This window comes from Callorhinus ursinus, unplaced genomic scaffold (assembly GCF_003265705.2).
Source record: "Callorhinus ursinus isolate GAN/ISIS: 27379988/994484 unplaced genomic scaffold, GSC_fseal_2.0 scaffold26, whole genome shotgun sequence".
NCBI classification, from domain to species: domain Eukaryota; kingdom Metazoa; phylum Chordata; class Mammalia; order Carnivora; family Otariidae; genus Callorhinus; species Callorhinus ursinus.
The window spans coordinates 16608210-16634749 of record NW_027397088.1 but is presented as its reverse complement, the minus strand read 5'-3'; the positions used below and the strand labels follow the sequence as shown (position 1 = coordinate 16634749).

The window sequence follows — 26540 nt, the reverse complement described above, 5'->3', positions numbered from 1 at the left end:
AACAGAGCCTGGGGAAGGTCTCCTAGGGATAGCAGTGGCTGAGCGTGTTTCTGCCGAGAAGTTTCTAGCAGAGAAAAAGACTGATGGAGAGATGAAGGGCGGAATTGACCCTGAGAGGACCTAGAGCCGGTAGGGGGAGAGCAGACAAGAGCCCAACACTAAAGCAATAAAAATTTCCCCCAGAGTATAAGGTATGTGGCCATTTGCCACCCCTCTAGACCAGACAGGTGTTACTCTTTCCAATGTAGCCATCTTAGAGTGACCAACTATACCCAAAAGATTCTTAGCCTCTGTCTGGCCAGGTCATTGACCGAAAGGCTTACCTTTAGAGCAGGCTTACCTTTAGTGGTTCTCAAAGTGTGGTCCTTGGACCAGCAGCACCAGCAATCCCTGGGAACTTGTTAGAAATGCAGCTTCTCTGGCCCCACCACAGGTCTAATGAATGAGAAATTGGGGGGAGGGGGAGGGAGGCATCTGTGACCTCCAGGTGTTTCATAAGACCTCCAGGTTTTTTTAAGGTTTTATTTATTTGTTCATTTATTTATTTGAGAGAGAGAGCACAAGCAGCGGGGGTGGGGGGCAGAGGCAGAGGGAGAAGCAGGCTCCCCGCTGAGCAGGGAGCCCAACGCAGGGCTTGATCCCTGGACCCTGAGATCATGACCTGAGCCAAAGGCAGGTGCTTAGCCGACTGAGCCACCCAGGTGCCCCGACTTCCGGATTTTTCTGATAATGGTTCAGGTTCAAGAGCCCCTGCCTCAGAGCATCCACATCTCCCCTCCACACACCACCAGGGTTTCCTTATAACAGTGGCTTGGGAAAGCTTTGAGAATCAAGGATATATACGGCAATTGTTGAAAAGCCACTAATGACTCCAAATGTAATGGGTTGGAAGAACAAAAGAGAGAAGGCAAAGTTGTAACTTAGTTTTTCTCCCATTCATGGAGGGCTTTCATGTGGATGATAGTCATCAAAGGAGCTACAGGATCCCTGAGGACGGAGACAGGTGGGAAGGGCTTAGATGACAGCTACAGAATAGTCATTCCTTTGAGTAAGGGTTAAGTTGTAGAACAGGTTTTGGGTATGGATCATTTAATTTAAATGCAGGCTCTCCTACTAGACACTGTGAGGGGGCTACAAAAGAAAGGCACGGCAAGGTTTCTTTCATCAAGGAGCTTATAAACTTTTTGAACCTTCAAGACTTAGGTAAATCCAGTGGAGTATAGAAAGGCAGTATAATGGAGTGCTGAATTGAAAAGGACCTCGAGGCAAAATGTGTGGTCGAGACTGTAAGGGCTGTGGGCATTCAGGGGAAGAAATTGGCCTTGTGTCATTTTCTTCTCCGGACCAGAGGATGAAACTGTCAGCCTGGTATCATTTCCCAAGTCGGATGGCGGGGCTAGTGGCCGCTTGGATTCAAGAAGACCTTTTTCCTGCTCTCTCTTTTCTTTCCCAGTTTGCTAAAGTTTGTCAAAACCGCGATGTCAAAGCGAGGAGTTGTGTTTCGAGACTTTGAACTTGAAGTATTATTAATGTCTTTGGTTATATGAGAAACCTGTAGGGGAAATTACATTTTGCCCTGGATGTCTTTAGATGGGACAAGACCCAAGTAGAAGTTTGGCGTATTTGTTTCAAACACACTTTCAGACGTACTTCATTCACGGGGAGGACATGAATCAACCTGTCTGAGGATGCCTTCATTTTGCAGGATGAAGAAAGCGAATTAGCTGATGTTCCTTAGCGGAAGGATTATGTTGTACCAGATCGGGGATGATAGGGAACAAGAAAACACTTCAGATGAACGCAACATTTCCATTGCTTTTTATTGCTTTGCACCATGCTGCTTGCCTGGGTCAATAAACAGGTAACCAAAGCAAGACCCAAATGAGAAGGCGCCCAGGACAGGGACATAAAGGCTGTTTGGAGTCCAAGAGAAAAATAATAAAAACATCTTAGTAGTAGAGAGGAAGCCAGCAAATTTGGAACCTACTGCAAGGCACTAGGGAGATCTTTTTTTTTTTTTTTTTTGCAGAATTTTATTTATTTTGTTTTTTTTTTTGCGCTCGGGGGGGGGGAGGGTTTTCTTAACTCCACCTGTGGCTCGCAGGTGTTAACAGAGAGCTTCCTTTTCTTTAACCGTGATGACCCGGTGACCCGAGAGACGGGGTGACCTGAGATGCATTAGGAAACCAGGGGCTTCCTTTTCTGTCATATCAAGTATAATACCTGCATCGAACCGTGTTCCTCTAGGAGAAATTACTAGTGTTTGTTGTTCTGATGTTCTGGCAATTGGGAAGAAGAATCCTCTCTTATTTCAAGGTATTGAGAACAGCTCTGTGGCCCATTTCTTGATGAAGGAGACCCAGTTGAAGTGGCCGGGAAAAAAAAAAGAAGATAAAATACCAGAAACTAGTTGTACACATCCAGTCAGATCACATCATGCAGAGGCTGTGTTCTCTACCTGCCGAACTTCTCTCACATGGTCATTTTGTAAGAAAAGCCTTCTGAAGCCCCTCCTTGGGAGTTGCTGTCCTCCCAATAGGATGGCAAATCACAATGTTCCTTTTTCCTTCCTAATGCCTATCCGATTAGGATATTTCACACATGGACTACAAATGGTGTACACTGATTCGGTCTTGTCTCCTCCTCTTGATGCAGTGAGCTCCTTAAAGGCCTGGTCCTTGGCTGTTTTGTTCACCATTATGAACATAGAACCTGGTGAATATAGGAAGCACCAAGTAAAAATTTGTCTGGTGAATGAATGAATGAATGAATACGAAAGCACTTTATACAGCTGAAACTAATATAATGTTGTCTATCAATTATACCTCAATAAAAAAAAAGGAAGAAAGTACTTTGTAAACTGTATTCCCTGTAAAAGCCCTGGTTAACTCAATTTGTAGCAGATTCTTCCTTTCTTCCTTCGGTCCTAATTTTCTTCTCTCCATTCTAATTTTCTTCTCTCCATTTTTCAGTTATTTTGAGGTATACTTGTCAGTGTCTTACCAATTCCAAATTGAAGATTTGCTATTATTCATTCTTGCGGTTTTTTTGGAGATCAGGACATTTTTCCCTCGAATACAGGGTTACACCCACGGTACTAGTCCCGAGCCCCCCACCTTTGTTGGGCATGTGCTTTGCGGCTTTGAAAGGGAACTTGTGGATGATTTGTTTGGGAAGCAAACAGGGCGCTAGCGTAGTACATATTCTGTGTTTCTTGCTCTCCCCAAAGCCTGTCACATAAGTTCCCATACCCCAAGCATGCTCCTCAAGAATACACGAGTTGAAATAACTTGATCATGTTGGCCCAGGCAGAGCTGTTCCTGGCTCTGTCTTCAAGGAGGGAAAAAAAAAATCAAGAAATCCAGGTGTGGAAAATATTAAGGATCAGGATATGAATAGGGCTTTTCTTTAAAAGCAACAAACAAACAAAAAATCCTCCAGTCCTCTCCAGCAGGGCCTCGGTGTGCCACTTCTGTGTGTATGGAAGTGTTATCCTTGGTGGGCAGGAACGGCAGACAGCCAAGTGGAAAATTTCACAGCCCTGCAAACCTCCAGTGCACTAAACACTGTCACCCAGCCATCGGAGGGAACTGTATGGCAGGGACCAAAGAACGATGTGCCTGCACAGGCCTCTGTCACCCACCTTCCACGCCCCACCCCCCTTTGCTTCCCGCTCTGATCCAGGTCTTTACTTTCTTTCTCCGTGAGCTTCCAGAAGGCTCTGTTTCCAGTCCCGGGCTTCCCCGGACCCCTCAGTGCAAGGGAAGTTTCAGCAATGCAGCCCATGCGGACTTTTTTTTTTTGCACATTTGGGTGCCCCAGGGAGAGTGGACTGTTGGTGGCTAGCCAAAGCTGGCTTTTAAATTCTGGCTCAGAGCTCAGTAACAGGCTTATGACCACTAATAATACTTGGCGTTTACATAGTGCCTTTCTTCTTGGGAACTGTGAGTACTTTGCAGGAGTGATCTTATTATTGATCTTCCCAACAACCCAGTGAGGTATGAAAATGGCAAGAGGTGATCGTCCTAGCTCCTTCCCTTTTGCAGAGAGTAAAAATCAGGTGGCGTGTTATGAGACCGTGTTGCAAGTTGACATCTCAGCTGGGATTACATCAGGAGTCCCCCAGAATTGGCTTCGACTTTATGGGTGTGTGGGGAGGAGGGGGAAGGGTGGGGAGGGACAGAGTGGGGGAAGCTGACCAGGAGTTGCCCTGTCTCCTGGGGCAGGAGCAAAATTACTACTTTTTTTTTTTTTTTTTTTTTTTTTTTAAGGAAAGGGTGCTGGAAAATGGTCTTTGGCGAGTTATCAAATCCGCGAGACTTCATTTGTTGAGATAACAGAGTGATTGGATGAGGCATTTACCTTTTCCTTTTTCTTCTCTCCTACTCCCGCGCTAGGGATTTCTCACTCCTCTGGAAGGAAGAAAGAACACGCCTGAGCCCAGGAGCGCTCCAGCTTCTTGTGGGAAGTCTCCATGGTGAAGGCTAAGCCAGGGCTACCTGCGAACAGCGCGCAGTGAATGTCGTAAGTTAACGAGCAGCATCTGCGGCGGCTTGCCTTGCAAGGATTTGTGAATCATGGCATGTCACCAAGCCAGGGCGATGAAGGGGCATTCGCATGAGTTCTAAGTGATCATCCAATTAATTTCTTTTTTTAGAGGAGAGATTCTGTTTTTATCTGCCGTGAACTTGCCTTTGTGGGGCACTGCTCATTATCTACTTCTGGTATAAAAGAGTGGAAGACAGTGATTCTTTTCACTGTTAGAACGCTTGTCTCCTGGGACAGTGACACAGTATCCAGTATAGAGCAGACTCTTTCAACTGGGCTGTCAAAAGTTCATTTAGGTTTTGGGGGGTAGTGGGTAAAGTTCTCCGGGGCAAAGGATTAGCAATGAGAATTGGCACCCAGCAAATATTTTTATTTATGTGAAGTTTTTTGTTGTTGTTGTGGTTGGTTGGTTTGTTCTTGGAATGAATTTTTTTTTTCCTGGCTTTCAAAAATCTGAGGTATGCAAATATAATCAGTTGTTTTGGGTGCTTGTCTTATTCAGAATTGGAGGACTTACTGGTTTTTATCAGGTTGCAAGGTCAAGGCTTTGGGATTAGTAAAGTATCAGCTGCAGGTTGCTTTTCATGAGGAACTTTATTATCAAGTAGTTGAAGAGGTAGAGCACACTCTGGGTTGCCAGGAGCTTATCTGCCACAGAATTTAGGAATCTGACCAACTCTGTTGCTTTCTGGAGATTTTAACCTCATTGCTAGATTGTGTCCAAAAAAAAAAAGTTTATGAGGTTTTGATCAGGAAAAAGTACAGCTGCAGGAAACCCAGGATGGGCCATGAGTGTATTATCTTCAAGTTTTAGAAAATTAAGAACCAACTTTGACTAGGACTTGGGGTATGTGTGTGCATGTGTGTGTGTGTGTGTGTGTGTGTGTATAAATGCATGCATACATTTACATATTTAATATATAGCATATATTTGTGCATATATTATATATACACAAGTACATATATTTGTGTGTATATAAATATGTATTATATATATTTTTATATATTATATAAAATTTTAAATAATAAGTTCTTCACTTCTTAACAATTCAGTCAGGAAACTTCTCCAGGGACTTTTTGACTTATATTTTTTTCAGTTGCACAAATAATTTTGAAAGAGCAAAGTGCATCAATATGAGGGCATATATCAGGGAGAACAAGCATTAATGCTGAAGAGAAAAATTTCCACTGAGTATTTTTTAATGTTGTGCTTTTCTAAAAATTTGTATTAAAATAAGCATCTTTGTCCATATTTCCTCAGGGTTAAATAGTCATATTTAAATAAGCTTATTAAATTTAAACTCTCCCAGTGCCTCATAGTAAATGGTGGGAAACACTGGTGTTTTAATGTGTTTCCATTTTGTGCATATGATCCCATTGGTTCCAGTGGAAATGTGCATACAGCAACTGGAATCAGCAGACCTGAATTCTATTCCTGGTCCTACGGTTGAGGTCAAGAAATCTGCAACTTTGACAAGTCATTAATCCCCATCAAGGATTATTTTGTTAAGTCTCTATGTTACTTTTTATTTTGTAAATCTGTATGCACAACAAATAACCTGTGAATTGATCAGTTAACATCTTGGTTTGAGGTCCCCATAAGGGGGACGGTATTAAGTAAGGCACTTTAATACTTACTAAAAAAAAAATATTTCTTGTTGTAAAAGGTTCTGTCACTGTTAAGGAATAATTTGGGTCCTAGAGTAGCAGTATATTTTACTAGAAATTATTTTCCCAATCAGATGGCTGTTAGAATACACTTCTGGTGATTTCTCTTTTTCTGGTGATGTTTTTTAAAGCATTTTTATCCTAGGAAACAAGTGTCTTACGGAAAAGTGCTTTAGGTTTCAGGTTACATCTAAATGAATAATACAGATACTGTAATCACAATAGCTTTTGTTTCAAATCTGGTATTTTTTTTTTAAACCATTGCTTTGAAATGCTCATGTGATGCCCTGTCAAACCCAAAACATTAAATGAGGTTTTCAAAGAAGTTCTGAAGTGTAAACTTTAAGATGCCACATGGCCCACTAAAGTAATTTTTAAAAAATCCTTCTGTAAATGGAGTGTGTTGAGAGAAAGGAAGAAAACACAAAATTCTAGTGAACTTCTTCAGTGCTGAGGACTTCCTCTTGCAAATTGCATTTGCTTGGTGGTGGGGTTGGGGAGGGTCCCGATTTTCTCAGCAAGCTGTGAAATTTGTAATCTTAGTCATTAGTAATCTTTTGGGATCTTGGTGCATTTTTACCTTGCGTTCATACCTTGGTGTCCTCGGTGCCCCGAAGCCTGTGCCACGATGATAGGGAAAGCAGGAGATCTTCAAAGAACATGTGCTTGCAAATGGGGTAGGAATGTGGATATATAAATATCTGAGTAACCATCCTAGCAGCCATAGGAATGAGCGGCTTCTGTCCTCAGCATTCCTCACAGACTGCACCCCAAACTTACTGCCTCTGCGGGACCCCTCCGCTGGTCCCTGTTAGCTACCTCTCAGATCTGCCACCATCATTCTAGCAGATGAGGTGAAAGGGATGGTCGTGAAATTTTACCTACGAGTCAGGAGACCTGGGTGTTGCATATGATGTTGCACTTAATCTTGGAATCTGGGAAGCCCTAAAGCTCCGTGGATGCGATTTATGAAGGAGTAACATGAGAACGTTGAGTTAAGTGACCTCTGGTAGTTCTCCTTGCTCGATGTGTCACATTGCAGAATGTGCCAGCTTGGATGAGACAGGTTGGACCTTCATTTTAGCCTGTTTGTCTAATAAAAGTCAATGATTTGGCACAACTTCAATTTACAATTGCTTTTAAAATATTGAGTGCAGTCTTATGCTTGTATATATGTTCTGTCTATCACCGTTGTGATACGCACCCTCCCGGATAGCATGGCAACTCAAAGGTGTTCATTTGAGTGCTTTCTAAGAATATAGTTTTAGTCATTTAAATTTAGGGTCCACCCATTGGTCTTTTTGAAAATTAAATATGAGCCGCTTTTGAAATTAAGTTTTTAAAAACTGTCTACCTCCACATTCAAATATTGCTTCGCATAGGGGCACCTGGGTGGCTCAGTCAGTTAAGCATCTAACTCTTGATTTCAGCTCAGGTCATGATCTCGGGGTCGTGAGATCGAGCCCCGCATCGGGCTTTGCGCTGGACGTGGAACCTGCTTAAGATTCTCTCTCTCCCTCTCCCCCTTCTCTCTAAATATATGCATGGTGGCAGTGATCTATATTTCTTTCTTAAGCTTCTCAGCCTCCTTAAGTAGGACTTCTCAGGTTACCTTTTCAAAGCAGCCTCTCCTGACCTATATAAAATAGCACCCACCCCGTTCCTCTGTGCCTGCTAGCATACTTCATTTTCCTTTTAAGCATCTTACATATTATATATTTATTTGTTAATCGTCCATCCCCTCAACTAGACTGTAAGCCTCATGAAAGCAAGCATTTTATTATTATTATTATTATTATTATTACAACGTGTATAAGTAAATGTGGGAAAGGAAACAATTTGTTTTAAAAAATGTTTTATAGAACTATCAATAGAGTATGGGGATTTTCTGATACTTTTTAAAAAAAATCCTGCCCCGTGTGTATTTCCTCTCCTGTTCCATTTGAGTGGTTTGCTTTATCAGTCATTTCTCAGTAGCCAACTCTAGTATTCTGTGAACAGAGGTGGCTTGGTCTCTCCCCATCACATCATTTCGTCACCCCTGAGAGCGGGAGCCAGGCTTGAGGTGTGCTAGCTCCCCAGGAAGAAACTCACCATTTACTGAATAGCATCATTTATCCTGTCTTTACTTCCGGATGATGAACAATTTGGAACAAAGAAATGGTATGCCGACACAAATTAAGCCCATCCAATGTCTCCCGTGGTGTGAGGGAGGGCGTTCACAAAGGCTTTCTTTCCTTTTTTTTTTTTTTTTTTAAGATTTTATTTGTTTATTTGTCAGAGAGAGAGAGAGAGAGAGCACAAGCAGGGGGAGTGGCAGGCAGAGGGAGAGGGAGAAGCAGATTCCCCGCCGAGCAGGGAGCCCGATGCGGGGCTCGATCCCAGGACCCTGTGATCATGACCTGAGCTGAAGGCAGACGCTTAACCGACTGAGCCACCCGGGCGCCCCTCACAAAGGCTTTCTTAAGGTGGCATCATCCTGCGTTGCTTTTGAGGATGGCAAGAATAAAGGTTTCTTGGATTTTGTGTGTTCATGGACCCCCCCTTTTCAGAGGAACTGCTCTGAGTGCAGGAGTTACATTTTTCCTAGGAAGAAACTGGAAGACCAGAATACACACCTCTGTGCCTATTTATACAGCATTATGCTGTCTTTATAAGCTTCGAAAAATGGCAGCTGAATTTCTAGTCCCCAGAGTCAGAGAATTGCACACACACACTCTGATAAGAGTGACTTGGGAATTTCCTGCGTGTCTGGCAATTTGTACCTTTTAGATTTGCCATCTGTGGCACCACATTCTTTAGCACTATAGCAAAAAATAAAAAAAAAAAAACAGAGAAAACTGAAGTAGATAAGGGGTCAGGAGAGAAGGGGAGATTTTGCTGTTAGAATAACGAGGAACTGGCCTCGCTGTTTTCAGTCCTCACTCCTGAAGGCCCTGTAACTCGACCTGAGTGTCCTCGGGGCTCTGGGCAGGGCAGTCACTTGTGTGGCCTTGGGTCTTTTCGGGTTTTCGCCTTCACCCTTTGCTCTGCCCTTCTCAGACTTCCTTCCAGCACGTCTCCCTAATTCCTGGCCCTGGCCTCTCTGGCGGGGCCTCCGCAGGAGCTGCTCCTTCTGAGAGCTGATGTCAGAGCTCCTTCCTGAGTCCTTGGCAAGGTCTAGCCCATCCCAGGCACACCCTTTCCCCTCGGCATCACCTTCTCCCAGCGCCAGGCCTTCCTCCTCTCCTCTCAGGCACCTCGGAGGGGGGAGGGAGAACTGCAGAACCCCCAGAAGTTGTGGGAGAACCCTACAATATTCGTGTTCTGTGGGGGAAAGGGAGTACCCGCAGCCTGGTGAGACTGCTCTGAGTTGTGCCAAGGTCAAAGGGTGTGTGTCTTCTCTTGAAGATGAGAATTCACCCAATAAACAATATTTACGAAAAGACTGTTTTGTGTGCCAAGGTGTGCTAAAGTCTGTTAGGGATACAGGGATGCGTGATCGATATTTGCTGCCCTTGCGGGGGAGGGCGGGTATGCACTCGGGGTGTGAGTCAGGTGCTCCGGAAGGGGTGGTGGGTCAGAGTGCTCAGAGCCGGGTGCTCAGGGAAGGCTTCAAGCTCCACTGCACAGCAGAATCAGGCCTTGAAGTCAACGTAGATCTGAGCCCCGTGTATGTGTGTGCTTTGAGAAGGCAAGGGAGGGAGGGCAGATAAAAGCAGTCTCTTACTTACCTGCTCCTGAGTCTGGGCAAACGAGACCTCTCTGTCAGAACCTTCTTTCCATCAGAGATGTTGGGGTAGGACAGCTGATGAAGACCTAGGATGGGGATTTGTGGCATCAGAGAACCATTCTCCTTTAGGATCATTTTACATATTTATTTGCAAAACCTGAAGCCTGAACTTGGGGTCACTTAAGGAAAGGATGCCATTCAACCCAAGTAGGTATAGTGTTTTCAACTTGAACTTGGATACAGAAACCACACCCCAAATTAAAAAAGTATTTCTCGAAGGGGTGCATCTTTCAAGTGTCCACTGTTGAAGAATCCGTGTGCACCAAAGAAAGAATGACTCGCTCATGTGCCTCCCCAGCACCTGGAAGTTCTTTCAGATAGAGATCAAATAAGTCCCACACTTTTGGGCGTCTCAGAGGCTGGTTGGATCCCTCATCTTTGTTAAGATATTACTGATGTTTGTGATTTCTCACACATTGCCTCATCCCATAGTATTTGAACTCTTTTCATGATTCCTCTCAAAGAGTGTTGTTTCTCTTTTGCTTTCAGACAGAAAAGTAAGGCACGAATAGGAGTGAAGTGGCATTGTTTTGTCTGAAAGCCCGAACAAAATCCATTGGTTCTTTCTTTACCGGCAAGTAAATTGTTCCTTGGGACTAATGTCAAAAAAAGACAAACAGAAAGATAACCTCATTCTTTTAATTCCCCCACATTTTTCACTTTTGTAAAATAACCATTTTTTTTAAATACCAGAAAGTCATTTAACCACTCCCCCAACGTACATCCATATGAAATTTCAAGTGGTAGGTATACAATGAATTATGCTAGGTGGAATCTTAGATTGAAAGAATTAATTCATCTTCTGTACCTCCTGAGCATTAGGTTAACTTTTTGCAAGTGCTTAAAAAAGTATGTTCGCATGGGTCAGAAAAACTAACTCTCAACAAGTGCAAAATGCTTTTTAGGTGACATAGTAAAATTAGCTGTTTGAAACCTACATGGGAGGAAGTCAGTTTTTCAGTCTTTTTTTTTTTTTTTTCTATTTGTGCTTATGTTCTGAAATGCCTGAAGTAGAGTTCTCCCCCCGCCCCATGAAAATATTAATGGGGTACGAATGGCGACCTTTGAGAATCTTTCATTTCTAGAGTTCAGGCAAGTTCTTGTCACCATGCTCTTTGGACTCTGAGCCGTCTTCTTCCGCCTAGAAATTCCACTTCTTTCCCTGTACCTTCATCACTCACATCTTCCGGCCTGGGGTATCTGACACCGGGATGGGACTCGGCCACCGTGCCGGCAGAATTTCCCTGCTGAGGAGACCCTTGCACGAGTTACTATACGGGGCTCTTTCACACTGCACACAGCCGTCCTCACGGGCTTCGGGACACACAACTCTGAGCATCTAGAAAGACACACATGCTTGCTGGGATTGTTTTCTAAAAGTTCCATGAGGTTGCTCTTCATTTCATTTCTCGTTTTTCTTCTCAAGCCTTTGTAGCTTGCATGGAACTGAGAAGTTATAATTTCTCCAGGGCTAACATCCAAGACTTTAATAGGCCGTCTTAATGCGCTGGGCTCCTACGAGTTGCTACCCGTTAGAAGCATTGTAAAATTCACTGCACAGAACAAAGAGGACCGCCACAAAGATCGTTCCCTTCCTCTACTGTGGCAAGCCCTCGTTTTCCAGTTTTCTTTGCCTTTCCTTCTTTGTTCTCCAAGGAGTAGGGGGCATGTTATTGTTCGGAAAGGGGACAGCTCTGGCCTATACAAACAGATTTTTTTTCCCCTTCCCTTTGGCAGCCTGAGTGGTTCTGCCTGTTTTCTGGCTCTCATGCTTCTGCTTGTGAACAAGCTCCCTCCCCCCACCTGCAGGACACTAAGAAATTAAAGATACAAATGTCAGTTGATTATTGCACGTATCTGCCACTCCCACAAGTTCATAATAGAGGCATTGGGCCTTTATCTGAAGTGAGTGTCTTGCCCCTACTCTGTCACCACCACATCGAGCACAAGTGTAGATTAAAGGATAGTATGTCTAGGTGAGAGCTATCCACTGGGTAATGTTAGTCTGTCACTTGTTGTAGCAGAACAGATGAGCTGCCAATGGGTATCTTGTTGCTGTCATCGGAGTTTGCAGTCTAGGTTCCCAGCATTGCTGACGATCTATTTCTGTGCCCCAGCAGGGAGGCCAGTTGTCCTAGCAACCTGCTGGCTGGCACTTCCCTAAAGGCGAGCAAGGGAGTGGCAGTGGAAGGCGGTGGCCTCCAGAGGGTCAGGAGGGAGTTGGCAGTCACCTTGCTCCTAGAAGATTTTCCATTTCCCTCATCTGGGCAGGCCTGCAGGAAGGGATGTCAGTATCGTGGGAGTGTGGCTTACTCAGGATTGTGGACCACATGGTCGTTCCGGGACAGAGAGCACCCCGTGGCGAAGAACACACCGAGGAGTGGATAGTCCAGGCAGGATATTAGTCCACCTCAGAACATTAGATGGTATCAGGTTTTCTTGTGAATTGGGTTCATGTTCTGGTTGTTTATCAGCACTGGAATTCTGAGTTGGGGAGACCCAGGTAGCCGTTTGGGAGGAATCGGGTCAGGAGAGGGAGCATGGAGGGAAACACCACTGCAGTGGACCTTGGCTACTTTCCCTGCTGAGGGGTCTGGCCCGAGAGCAGTCCAGTGTAACTAGAGCTTCCGTGCTGGGCTCCAGTAATTGATCCACATACCCAGCTTTGAAAAGGAACACAACTAACCTTGTCTTCTTCTTGTTAATTATGCTCGTCTTCCCTTTATGTCAAATGGAATTGGCACCCAATCGTTCCCCGCCCTTTTCTGATGTGGGTCCAAAAGAACGTAGAAATCCTGACTATTACATCTTAAAGTCCCTAACCTCGTTGGCCTTGCCCAGATTAAGTCTAAAATTGGGCCATCAACGGACATTGGATGTCTTGGGGACTTCATTGCCCAGCCACTTCATGGTGGAGGTCCCTAGCCAAGGACTTGGGCTGATGTTTTCTCCTAGGAGTGCTTTGGTCTGGGTTAGCCCGGAGATGTCAGGACATTTTTCACGAAGAAAGAACTAAAGGCGGGGTCTACTTGCAAACCCTGTTTGAGAGATGTGACGGAACCTTTGCCGCATACTTTTATACTCAACAAATACTCACTCCCTCTTCCATACCTGGAATAAGGATAGACTGGAATTAAGAGACATGATTTTTGGACCAAAACAAAGCGCCTAGATCACTGTTGATACTTTCAGAGAGTGCTATGATTCCAAGGTGTTTCTTAACAAATAAAACAAAGCAGTTCTGTTTGACAATGTCTGCGGTGTGCCCAACAGGTCACTATTTTAAGTTGTTGAAATGGTTTAAATGGTAGAAGACACTGTGTGTTCCTAGAAAAATAAATACCTATGACGTACATGCGTTGTGAAATTGTAGAGAAGTAGAGTTTGTTTGTTTTTTTTCCCAAGATCGTTATGTAACTCTTCATCCAATATTTAATGGTAAATAGTCATCATTCCTCATGGTACACAGGCAGTGAAGACAGTTCTCTCATATTGATATGAATAATGAATACAACTAATGTGAATTATGGTGAAGTTGGAAGATTAAAATCCTTCTCTAAGTTTGATGATTGCTTTTTTTAAAAGAAATTGGGTAAACAGATGATACCCAATTAGGCCTCATCAACTTCATGCTTCATATTTTTCTTTTTTTTAAGATTTGATTTATTTATTTGAGAGAGAGAGAGAGCATGCACGCATGCATGAGAGGAAGGAACAGCAGAGCAAGAGGGAGAAGCAGGCTCCCCACTGAGCAGCGAGCCCAACGTGGGGCTCGATCCCAGGACCCCGAGATCATGACCTGAGCAGAAGGCAGACGTTTAACCGACTGAGCCACTCAGGCGTCCCTGTATTTTTCCTTTCACGACGAATCTAGACACACAGTAATCGGAAGAACACGTAGAATAGGGAGAACCTGTTCTCCCTCTCTCGTGAATGTGTTGTCAGTCACAGCGGTAGGCGGGAATGCAAATAATAATAACTAAGGAAAAGCTGGAGATGCCTTGGGCTGGATCCAGGAGTAGGAACATCAGGCTAAGGACGAACATCCAGGTTCTCCCCCCATTCCTGCCCTGCAGAGACCATGGGCAAGCTACTTTCTTCCTCTGTGCCTCTCTTTCCTTGTCTTCCAAAGGAGATAGTTATTGTGCCCACTTAACAGCATTAGATTTAAAGATATTAGTCCAAGTAAGAGGCTTTGGGGAATCGTATCTGGGTTTTTGACCTTCCAGTCATTAGCTGTGTGTCCTTGGGGAAATTGCTCCACCTCTCTGAGACTTATTCCCCTTTTCTGTAAAATAGGTATTTTCTGTAAAATATCATACCTACCCTGCAAATTGTTGAGAGAATTAAATGAGACAATGTGTGTTAAGTTTTAGCCCAGTGATTGTGCCCTAGTAACTGCCAGCTCTAATGCTGTTAGGATGATAAGCTTCACAAAACACAATTTATTGTGATGTGTTGCTGAAATGAACAGGTGAACGACTGCAGCTTGCTCGTCTCTTTGTTGTAGAGAGGTTTCCTCTGTAGTACGAATTGTCATTAACTGCCAATGTCATTGCCTCGGCAGTGAAATCAGTTATGTACTGTTAAAACCTTATGTTTCTTTGACATATATAGTAATTATGATGGTGAACATGACAACATTTGTCAGAATTATCCCTGTGCATGTATGCTGAGGGCCCTTGGAATTTTAGGTGATTTTTTTAGTATTAGTCAAACTGAAAGCACAGTTAAGTTTGGAAGATATGATAGTCTTGTCTATAAAAAGAGTAGGGAGATTCCCAAAGGCTATTGATATGAGTGGAACTCTAAAGAAGAAAAACATTAAAATGTATTTTGATGTAGTTACCATGTCCAGGTGGTGATAGGTAAAAATTACCTAGTCTAGTTCTTTTAAATTAAGGATAGAAAAAGCCAGAAGAGAGATGGACACGTTCCTGTATCTTCTTTCAGCAAATATGTACTGAGTGTGCACTCTAAGGAAGGCATCCACAAGGGCTGAAGGAGCCTTCAGTCACTGGGAGAGAGGAGAAAGTGGGCAGCCCCTTTCCACTGTTGCTAATGCTCTGTCAGTAGTACCCACAGGATATGTGGATATCTATATGGATACAAACCAGTGTGGCATCTTCTGGCTTCAGGGAAGCCTTCAGCCTCAAACTTGAAGGGTGGGCAGGTGTTAAGCAGGAAACAAAACGAGTGTATCAGTTTGCATCTACTGTGTAACAAACCACCCCCTCATTTAGTGGCTTCAGACAACAAATATGAATTATTTCTTGTGATGCTGCATGTCCACTGGGCTATTCTAATGCGACCCACTTGGCTGGGACTAGTTGGACCACCATGGCCTCACTCCTAGGTCTAGCGGTTGGTTGGAAGGCTGGTGGGAGAGGAGAGCTTCAGCTGGGGTGACTGGTGCCTGTTCCACTTGGTCTCTCATCCTCCAGGATGCCGGTGTGAGCTGCTTCATATTGCAGCCTCAGGGTTCCCAAGGGCAGCAAGAGGGGACAGACTCCAGCATACAAGTGCCTTTCAGCTTGGCTAATTTCCCTTTAGCCAAAGCGAGCTACTTAATAAGCCCAGATTCAAGGGACAGGGGGAAACACCAGCGTGGGTTGCATCACGGACATCGTGTGCCAATCTCAGAGGTAAGAGAGAACCTGGCTTGCTGACACCACAAGTAATCCAGAGTGGCTAACAGAGAACAGGTAAGGAGTGTCAGGGTCGGGCACCGGACCGTCCAGTGTCTTTTCAGTAGCTCCACTGAGGAGCTGGGAGTCGATCTTAAAAGACAGAAGAGTCATTGAAAGATTTTCAGCAGGATGTTGACATAATCAATAAGATATCTGAAAACCTGGGCAGATGGCAAGAGCCTGAAAGCATGTGTTGGCCCAGACAATTCAGGGACATTTCCAAAAAGCTGTCCCAGGGGTACCTCGGCGTAGGCAGAAATACTATAGCTGAGAGGTGGTTCCAAGTTGACAGGTGCTTTCTAAACAGGGCGCCCTGACAAAGGGTGGAGTCCTCCAGGGGATGTCGGGGAACACAGAGGAGGAGCAGGTCGGGAGAACTAGGCAGCATAGGAAGTCTGCGCGAGAACGCAGCACACTTTGAGGGAGTCAGATCTTGCTGGCTTCTTGACATCCCTCGTGGGCGGGATCCTGCCAGACCCCTGTGTACGGGGACTTCCCAATCCCAGGCAGTGGGCTGACAGTCAGTCTCTGAAAGTGCCTTGTGCTGGTGGGGGATATCACAGCGTCCCCCCAGCCCCCAGCTGAAGACTCTTTTCTTCCCAACGCATTTCCCCCTGACCTCAAAACTGACAGTGTGTTCCAAGGGCCCTTGGGCTCTCTCAAAAAATCCTCCTGTGCCCTCAGATGGGACCAGGGCTCACCCATTAATTTCAAGAACTGACCTTTTAACTGTGCTATACTACTAAAATAGAAATGACTGTTTCATTTCACTAATTCAAGTGACCGAGAGTGAGAACCTGTGGTTTAGGTCGATACGTTTGGGGGCCAGTTTGTTGTCACTGAAGCTGCCCGATATCGGGGGTGGGGGGGGGCGGCAGGGTACTTTTCAGAGCCTCGGGTTGTAACTCAAATGCTGAAAGTAATTATCTTTTGGAGATACAAAGTGGGGGAGGGGACACCTACATGTGCATTAAGCAGATAATAATTTGCCATGTTTTCTTTCTAAATTTTCAGTAAAAAAACAAAAGAGACAGACAGACAGACAGAAATGCATAGGTGGCGTGGTGCGGGCTGCCGGGGATGGTCTCTGATTTCTGCTGTCTTTGGATGGACAGCATCCCTAACCCAAGGATTGAGAATACTTGGAAGTCAGGGGGATAGAGGAAGACAAGAAGGGAAACTAAAAACCCAGACCATAATCCTGTGAGGGCCGGCGGACAGCTTTTGTGACTGAGTCCCACACTTTCTCCATTTAAAGAGTTCCAGCAGCCTTTTCTAAATCAACGTCCAGTGAGGATCCTTGGCCACATGAGCCCTTCGTTTTGCGCTCACCCATAGGAGTGTTCTGTTAGCTTTGCTTCGCTCGGGGGTATTGCTCGGCACATCCGGGGCTGGTGGCTTAGCTCCTGGGCAGGCCAGATGTTCTTGTCCGGCTCTGCTACTTGAATGGGATGCATTTTAGAGGACAGGAAAGCATTTGAGAAACCCCAGTGCTGGGTCAAAGGCAAAAGGTATTTTATTTTATTTTATTTTTCCTGCTGAGAAACAGCAAGCAGTTGAGGTATTTGTATCAGAGAGTCTTAGTCAAACAATTATGTGGAGGACTGATGAAAGAATGTGCAGTAGGAGACCTCATCATTTAAAGTGCCCAAATCTGGCGAGCTTCATAATCATGTGACCCAGAAATGAAAACATGGCATGTTTTGGAATTCCTGATTCTGCCTATTTGCTTTAATAGCAGATCATTGCATAAACACTGACTCATTGCATTTGATACTAAAAGGAAGATAGGGTTTGCTGTGCTCGGTCTGGTCTGGCTTCTCGCAGAGTCTAGAGTGAGTGCCAGTGAACGGAGCGGGACAGGTGACCAAAGACACATCCAGCTCCCAGGCGTTTGCTGTACTGACCCGTGATCTTCTCCGAGGCTTTGCAGGCAATATTGATCGGGATAATGTGTTTCTCTGTATAAATACATATTCAATCTGTCCTTGAGTATAGAGAGCATAGAGGAGGAAAATAGAACTTTCTTATTTTTGCAAGTGGGGTGAAGATGCAGGTGTGAGCATGCTGCCTCCTGTGTATTACATCACTAGGTTTTGTCAGCTTATTTTCTTACCCACCTGGGCTTTCTATGGTACTTGAAGCGATATGACCATGCTCATCCACAGAGGACAGGAGGATACAAGTAAGGTCAACAGTCTGATCAAAACCACATCCTGTTATTTACTTTTTTTAAGAAATGGTAGTAATACAGCAAAGTCGGAACGAGTGGAACCTTTTTCAAGGATGCACTGGATTGCTCCTTTGATTAATATCCAGAGGTAGTCATTATAATCTCAAGTCTGACCGATGGCGTGCAGATGGATGAAGTAATTGGAGTTCAGTATTTGGAGTATCTTCTAAAGAGGGGCAGGCTGTCTCGATTCAGAATATTCTTCTCTCCCACCTTACTTATATGTCCACTCTCCTGATGAGTAGGGTCTGTCCATCTCTCCCTCCCTCTCGTTCTTTCTCTCTCTCTCTCTCTCTCTCACACGCGCGCACACACACACACACGCACACACACACACACACGTGCCCCCCTGGCAGGCCCTCCAAGGCAGCCCAGAGGGTTGGGATGACTCCAGAGACCATGGCCAGCCTTGCATTCACCTAGCTGTCTCGTCTCACTCTGTAACATGGGCAGAAGGTGATGGCTGTGAGCTGCAGTTTTCACTTGTCTTGACATTAAATGCCCCCCGATCCTGTCTGTCTCATCAGAACATCCTTCACAGATCTCAAGTCTTCAAACGTCGCCTCCTCATTGCAGCAAACTCAGAAATGCAGAACTCTGAGGCATGTATGTTTACGTAGCCCACCTCGGTCTTAAACTTACCTACCATATTTCAGCATATGAAACTGAGAACTCAAATTAGTTTCTGTGATTAAAGTGGTCGCCATGGCCGAAAATGTTTGGGAGAAGCCATGTGTATCTTCTGATACAACTCTAGGTTTTGCATCACACCTTTTAAAAAAAAAATTTTTTTTTTTAATTGCTGGGGATCTTTCAGGCAGAAGAGTGAGTGTGGGCATGAGAAAGCAGAAACTGGACGAAAACCTGTGGCCAGAGGTCAGCCGTGGTGTGGGGAAAATTTCCAAGTAAGCCCAGTCTGATTTCAGGGGTCCCTGCCTGTCCCTTTAGTATCACATCTCCCTGTTCTCCTTTTCGAACCTAACCTTGCCTCCCCCGCCAAAGGTTTCACATCAGTTCACGTCCCGTGGTTGACCTGTGGAGAAACAGCCTGATAGAGACACATGAAGTTGATAGGGACCTTGGGCAGGATAATTGCCTTTACATGGGCTCGGGGACCTAAGGATTGAATTTGTTTAATGCTGGAATGTCAGCTGATCCTGGAGGAAAATCTCTTGGATGCCACTTTTTCCAACATGTCATGAAGCAAGCAGCTGCCCACCTAAATCAACACCTATGCTACCCCTTTTCACTCGTATATAATCACTCTTCATATAAAATAACCAGTACCTTAATAATCACTTAATTAACATTGCATGTAATTCACAGCTGTGGTGTTCTTCATCAGCTTTCTTTTTTTGCAATTTCAAAAATTGTGATAAAATGCATATAACAGAATTTACCATCTTAATCATCTTTTTTTTTTTTTTAGAGAGAAAGATTGAGACTGACTGGGGGAGAGGGAGGTGGGAGAGGCAGAGTGAAAGAGTGAATTTTAAGCAGGCTCCACACTCAGCTCAGAGCTGGATGTGGGGCTCGATCTCAGGACTCCAAGATCATGACCTGAGCCGAAATCAAGTGTCAGACACTTAACTGACTGAGCCACCCACGTGCCTCCACCTGAGCCATTTTCAAGAGTACAGTGCAGTGGTGTTAAGTAGATTCGTACGGTAGTGAGAATGATCACTGCCGTCCATCTCCACAATGCTTTTCATCTTGCAAAACTGGCAACTCCCTACCCATCAGACACGAACTCCCCATCCCTCTTCCTCCCAGCCCCTGGCAAGCACCAGGCTTCTGTCTATGAATTTGGCTCTTCTAGGTGCCTCATGGAAGTAGAATCATACAGTATTTATTTTCTCATGATTGACTTATTTCATTTAGCCTATCATTCGTAAGATTGACCCAAGTTGTAGCACGTGTTAGAATTTCCTTCCTTTTTAAGACTGAATAGTATTCTGTTGTATGGCTAGACCACGTTTTGTTTATCCGTTCATCCATCGTGAGACACTTGGGCTCCTTCCTCTCTTTGCTATTGTGAGTAATGCTGCTATGAACATGTGTATGTAAATGTCTGTTCAAGATCTTCACCAGCCTTCTTTTATGTGCTTGCTAAATGCAACTGCTTGAAGGAGACAGGCATCCAACCTCTTTGAGCCCTTTTTTATGATAGAACTGTATAGACTTTCTGCCCATTATACGTTACAGGAAATATCTTCTGGGCCTTTCTTTTACCTAATACTTGCTGGTTGCAGTCCTCAAGCATTGACTAAGCCTTCCCGTTGTTTTCTATTAAAATGCAAATGATCCTGAGAAAGAGGCCACAGATAAGATATTAGCACCTTGGTGTGAATTCCTTTAATCGGATCCTGTCTTAGACGCTTTCTCTGACCACCCCCCCCCCCCCGCCCCCACCCAGTTCACTGCTCCTTGCTACATCTGTTCCATATTTATAGCCTTGCATTATTTCTGCAAGTGCCACAACTGTATTAAAGTTACTTATTTATAGTTTGCCTCTTCTGTAGAATAGAAGCTTCTTAAGGACAGGACCCCTGTATGTTTTATGTTGGTTTTTCAGGCTTTAGTAAAATGTCACACACAGCTCTAAATAAACCATTCATTCGTTCATCAGGCATTTATTGTGTCTGCGATTGAATCTTAAAATTCTGCCTTTCTAGAAGTTTTGGGTGGCCAAAAAGCAACTTTATCCACTGCAAGGCTTGGCAGATTATAGAATTCTTCAGATCGACCTTCCTATATTTATAAGTGCAAGGACAGTCTTAGATACGTGGATCAAATAGTTTTCTATCACAAATCTACCTAGATTTTGTGCTTCTGCTCAGCAAAAGCATCAATCTAAGTAAGTTTGTGTTCTTCTGTTCAAAAGAAGAGATGGCCATCTATGTCCCTTTTGCCTTCTAAAAGTGACTTCTCAGGGACTGTTTTTCTCCCCTTGCTGCTGAGGAACAGTTCAGGGTATATTCTCAGGCAGCCCTACAAACTTCTGAGTGCTATAAATCTCAATATTTGTGATATCAGTCACGTACAGTTTATAAATGCATGCATCCACTTAGCATGTTGCTAATAATGCCGATCCCCTTAGAAAGGGGACTGAAGTTTGACTGGTTCGTTAATATGCTCCTCCGAGTAGATTTGTAACTGTGTACCTCAGTGTATACTAGCAACTCAGAGCCCAGGGGTAACAGACGCTGGCTTCCTGTTCATTAATCCCTCAGCAACTCCCTTGCGAACAGAAGTTACTCTTGATAACAATTTGACGTACTTCCCCCCTTTATAAGGTAACGGTGATTACCTTATAAACTAATTTATTAGTCCTAAACTATATTGTGACTTTCAGCTCTAGCCTCAGAGTGTATTAGTTCTCAGAGATGTTACTACCAAGGCTATTAAGACCAAATCTATTCTGATTTATATTGTCCTTGCCACTGCTGTCCCATGATTATTGTCATTGCTACATTTTCCCCTTTGGGAGGTAAACAGAGTGGAAATATTCGGTGGTCACTGGACTGAACCAGAAGTTGAATGTCTTTACCAAGAGCATAGACATGTTCGATAGGCAACAGGAAAAATATGAATAAACGGGATCTTCAGACCATCTTTTAGTCTTCTTTTGGGTAGTCATTCAGCTTCTTCTCCTGTTAAACTTTTGGGCAGGGTTGTGAGCAAGTAAGAAAGTTTAAAGTCAACTGTTTTAAGTCTTACTTTCTGGCTTTCTCATACTCGTATTTTATCGCAACAGAAATGAAAGTTACAGGAAAGATAAGAGTGGGGTGCCTACGTAATGAACTACAGTAAATAGCTACAGTGAATTTATGCCCATAGAAAGGGAGCGTTCGGAACAGATGGCTTTTGATTAAAGGTACTTCCTGTAACAGATTTCAAGACGACACTGTTGGTTTAGGAAAGATGATAGATCTGTCTTTAAAAACAGCGCTGCTGGGATACCTGTTCTTCCGTACCTCCCCTTCCCACCATGAGGACCACCCCCGCCCTCCTCTGGATTTAAGCAACAATTTGATGGATAAGAACAGACATGAAAATCCAACACTGGTGACCGGGCCATGCATCCCTCTGGTTGATTGATGGGGAACATGTCTGTGAGTCATGCCCATTCCTGGTCATGCTGCTCTGGTATCTTCATAAATAATTTGCATCATGGGGCGTTTCTGCAGGTCTTGTGCATGTTACTGTTATTTTTAGCTAGGATTTTTTTTTTTTTTTTTTTTTTTACAGTGACAATTTTTAAAGTAGACGAATCAAGACACCTCCTCCAAAGTCAAGGAAACGAGTGCTGGGAGGGGGGGGGGGGCTGTCCCCCCCCCCCCCCCGCAAGACATTTTTCTTTTCTTTTGCTGCTGGGCTTGCTGCTCGTGACTTTAGTTCCTTGCAATTTCCACTCCTTTTTTCCCTTATGCATCAAGATGTGGCTGTGGAAGTAATTTATGTAATGAGAGGCTGTACCACACTGATCTAAAGCAGGCAGTGGCTTTTATGTAAGGCGCCAGCTACTCTGCTCTTCACAAGGAGCACGTTATTGGGAACTTGAATTATGGGACTGAAAGAGTCGTAACTCTTTCACTTAAAAAATGAGCCTTTTACAAGTAATCTCTGCGGTCGCTTGAGGAGGAGTTAGGAAGATACAGACCCGGAGCATAAAGTCTGCCGCATTGTGGTGACCTGTAGATGTTCACCACTGTTAGCATTTGCGTGTGTTTTCTTCCAGAATATTTCCTGTGCGTGTGTGTGTGTGTGTGTGTGTGTGTGTGTGTGTATATATGTGAATAATATACGTAACTTTAAAAACTGGAATTGTAATCGATAGGCTTTTCAGAACCTTTTTTCCTACTTCATAATATGTCATGAACATCTTCCATCATTAATAGATTCAGATCTTTAAAATATGTAGATGGCTACTGAGTTTTGCAGGGCCTGGATAGAAAAGGGCACGTCCTCTGACTAAGCCAGTTGGACGTGCCCGCTCTCCTCCCTCATTTTTCTCTTTTTCTGCTAGTGTCTGTTGCAGACCTCTTGCTCTGCTCCTCACGGTGGTCGGATGAGAAATCTGGGCAAGAAGAGATGGAAGAACCCTACTTGATGGAGAGTTCCACTCTTGACTTCCTTCCTCACAGTCGGGACTTCTGAGAAATTCTTACTCTTCCATCTTGGTTTCTTTATCAGAGCTCACCATGTCTTTTCCTGGAAATTTTACTTTCCCTTAGGTCCCCAGGATCTTCTGTTTCCCTCCCATTGGTCTGGTGATCGTGGCTCCCTGTCTCTCCTGTCTCTAGCTTAGCCTGGACCTAGCAGAGACCCTTCCTTGAATATCATATTGATTCCATGATGGCCCTTCCCAGTTGTCTGGAGTGACCCCGCTCACCTTTCAGATTCCATTTTAAACTCCTAATCACAGTCCAGGACCTCCAGACTTCACCTCCAGTTATTTACCTTGTGACCTTATTTATTTCACATGTGACCTTTGTCTCTGTCTAGCACAGAGCTCTGTCAACGACTGTTCTGGGACATTCCACCCCTAATTTGCGCCCGTGTGGACACCCCCATCAGACTCTGTCCTCCCAGTTCTTGAGCCATAAGCCAGTTGCCTCTAGTCCTTCGAACCCTGGCTGGAAGTCATCTTGGTGGCACTTATCTGCTTAATTACATTTGGCTCCAGCCAATATCTGGAAGGACCTCTGTGGGAAAAACTTCAAATAGCTGACAGTACAGAGTTTTGTTGTTGTTGTTGTTGTTGTTGTTGTTTTAATTAACAGACTTTATTTCTTTCGAGCTGTTTTGGGTTTATGGAAAAATTGATGGGAAAGCACAGAGAGTTCCTATATTCCCTGCCTCCTTCCCCCACAGTGTCCTTTGTCACGTAACATCTTGCATTAGCATGATACCTTTGTATGCACCGATATTGACATATTAGTATTAACTGAAGCCCCTAGTTTACAGTACGGTTAACTCTTTCTTGGATACCTTCTGTGGGTTTTGATGAATGTGTGATGACACGTATCCACCACTACAGTATCCTACAGAATAGTTTCCCTGCCCTGAGAATCCCCCGTGCTCCATCTGTTCATCCCTCCCTCCTAACCCCCAAAGCCCTGCTCTTTTTACTGTCCCCATAGTTTTGCCTTTTCCAGAATGTCATGAAGCTGGACTCAGTATGTGGCCTTTTCAGATTGGCTTCTTTTTTTTTTTTTTAATATTTATTTATTTGACAGAGTGAGAGAAAGAGCACAAGCAGGGGAAGTGGCAGGCAGAGGGAGAAGCAGGCTTCCCGCGGAGCAGGGAGCCCGATGTGGGGCTCGATCCCAGGACCCTGGGATCATGACCTGAGCCGAAGGCAGCCGCTTAACTGACTGAGCCACCCAGGCGCCCCTCTGATTGACTTTTTTCACTTAGTAATATGCATTTAAGGATCCTCTGTGTCTTTTCATAGCCTGATAGCTCGTTTCTTTTTATTACTGAATAATATTCCATTGCATGGATATAGCGTGATTTATTTATCCGTTTGTCTACTGACGGACATCTTGGTTGTTTCCATGCTTTGGCAATTATGGATAAAGCTGCTATAAACGTTCAAGTGCAATTTTTGGCATGGACGTAAGTTTTACCTCCTTTCAATAAAGACCAAGGAGTATGATTGCTGAACCATATGGTAAGACTGTATTTCATTGAGTGGGAATCTGCTCACTTGTCCTTTAAGGTGGTTGTCCTACTTTGCATTCCCACCAGCAATGAATAAGAGTTCCTGTTGCTCCACATCCTCACCAGCATTTGGTATTGTCGATGTTCTGGATTCTGGCCATGCTCATAGGTGTGTAGTGGTGTCTCGTTGTTGTTTTAATTTTAAATTCTCTAATGTCATATGATGTGGGGCGTCTTTTCATATGAATATGTGCTGTCTGTAGGTCTTCTTTAGTGAGCTCTCTATCTCTTTAGTGAGGCATGCTCTCCTTCCTTGGTAAACCCATCTGCCTTCCAGAGCATTCACCTTCTACACAGTACACCCAGTAAATGCAGTCTCCCAGCCCAGTGCCCGGCACATGTTTTCCTGACCTCAAGTCTGTTTTCTCAGAAACTTAGGACCCGTCTCATACATCCTCTCCTTCCCCCTTACTGTCATGCGTATTCTTTCCATACACAGCTGTGATGTTCACTTCTGAGTTCTCCTGAATGTGAGCTTATCTACCTCTTCATGTATCCAGGCTGCTTATTTCTTGTAATAGCCAAGACAAGAGCAACAGTCAACAATGGACAAGACAGTAGTTTGCATAACCTAGATCACAGTATTTGGGTCTCATTCTGAATCTGAATTGGGGTTAAATTTAAGAAATTGCCCTGGTGTCTTCACATTAATTCCTAAGTTTTATTCTCTGCTCTGATTTAGTAGCACAATTTTGAAATGTCTTGATGCCTGTTTGGTTTTACCTGCTGACTATAAAAGTCATTTTAACTTCATCTTGCTGACCTGTTAAAAACACTAAGTCTATGGCAATAAGAAAGTATAAGCTGATTTGCATATAATTAATGCATATGAATGCAGTAATTATTAACATGGGAAGAAATCAATACAAATGAGTGAAATTTCTGGGTCATTGACTACACGATAAATAAGGAGCTTCTTGACCCAGCATGTCACAAATGGGCTACACATATGTCAGAGTACTGATCACCTTAGCCCTTGGGCAGCCTTGAACCCTGACACTACAGAGCCCTGGGCAGAGGAAGGAGAGAAGAGAGGGAACGAGGATGCGTTGATATAATGTGGACTGGGAAAAATAGTGATTTGGAATGCAGAAGAACCCCATTTATTGCTTAGCTCACTGTTCTATCTGCACACTTTAAAATGGTGCTTGGTACATAATAAGTGTTCAATAAGTATCGGTTTAATTCATGAAACATACCAGAATTCTAAAGTTGTTGAGCATGTTACTTAATTGTCTCTGTACCTCAGTTTCGAGAGTTAGAAATATGATTTGTTTCTACACAACAGATATGAATTTATCTGTAGATAATAGGGCTCTTGTTGTAATATGGCGCATGAACCGTCTATACCATGATGCAGGGTTGGGGGGGTTCCTTTTGGTAGGACCCTACCAAAGGTAGGTCCTTACCCTCACTCATTTGAATTATTTTTTAGTCCAGGTGATGGTGATAACGATCATGATGATAAAAGTGATGTAATTTGACTACAGTTCGTAAAGCTTATTGTCTTACACTGATGTAATCCTCAGAGCGTTTCTTAGACCAGATAGTCTGGCCTCATTTGAATAAATGATCAAACTGATGCTCAGAAAAGCAATGTGATTGTGTCAGATTGCACAAATGGCACGTGACAGAAATAGAACTGGAACCTAGATACTTTAATTTTCTGACTTCATGTCTCAGGGACTCTCATCTATACCAAACATAATGAAGTTTCATCTAGATTCACCTTAAAGACTAGATCACTTCCAATGAGCACGCTATTTGATGCAGATGATGGTGATAAAGTAAATATAAGAATGCCTCAATGAGGGAAACATTCCTAAACCTTAAAAAAAAAAAATACAGCTAGCTTAAAGGAGGCTTAAGCTAAATGCTAGCGAGAATCTTTAAATTCTAA

At 43.9% G+C, this 26540-nt stretch overlaps 1 protein-coding gene across 12 annotated transcripts in view; it reads left to right on the top strand.

Moving 5' to 3' along the window:
- The window catches only part of ATXN1 (ataxin 1), a 397308-nt gene that overhangs the window by 236463 nt on the left and 134305 nt on the right, over positions 1–26540 (top strand). For all 12 annotated transcript variants that reach the window (XM_073877605.1, XM_025890945.2, XM_025890941.2 and 9 more), the window contains one exon: positions 4398–4524. The gene's annotated coding sequence lies outside the window, so the exon portion shown is untranslated. The remainder of the gene's footprint in view (positions 1–4397; positions 4525–26540) is intronic.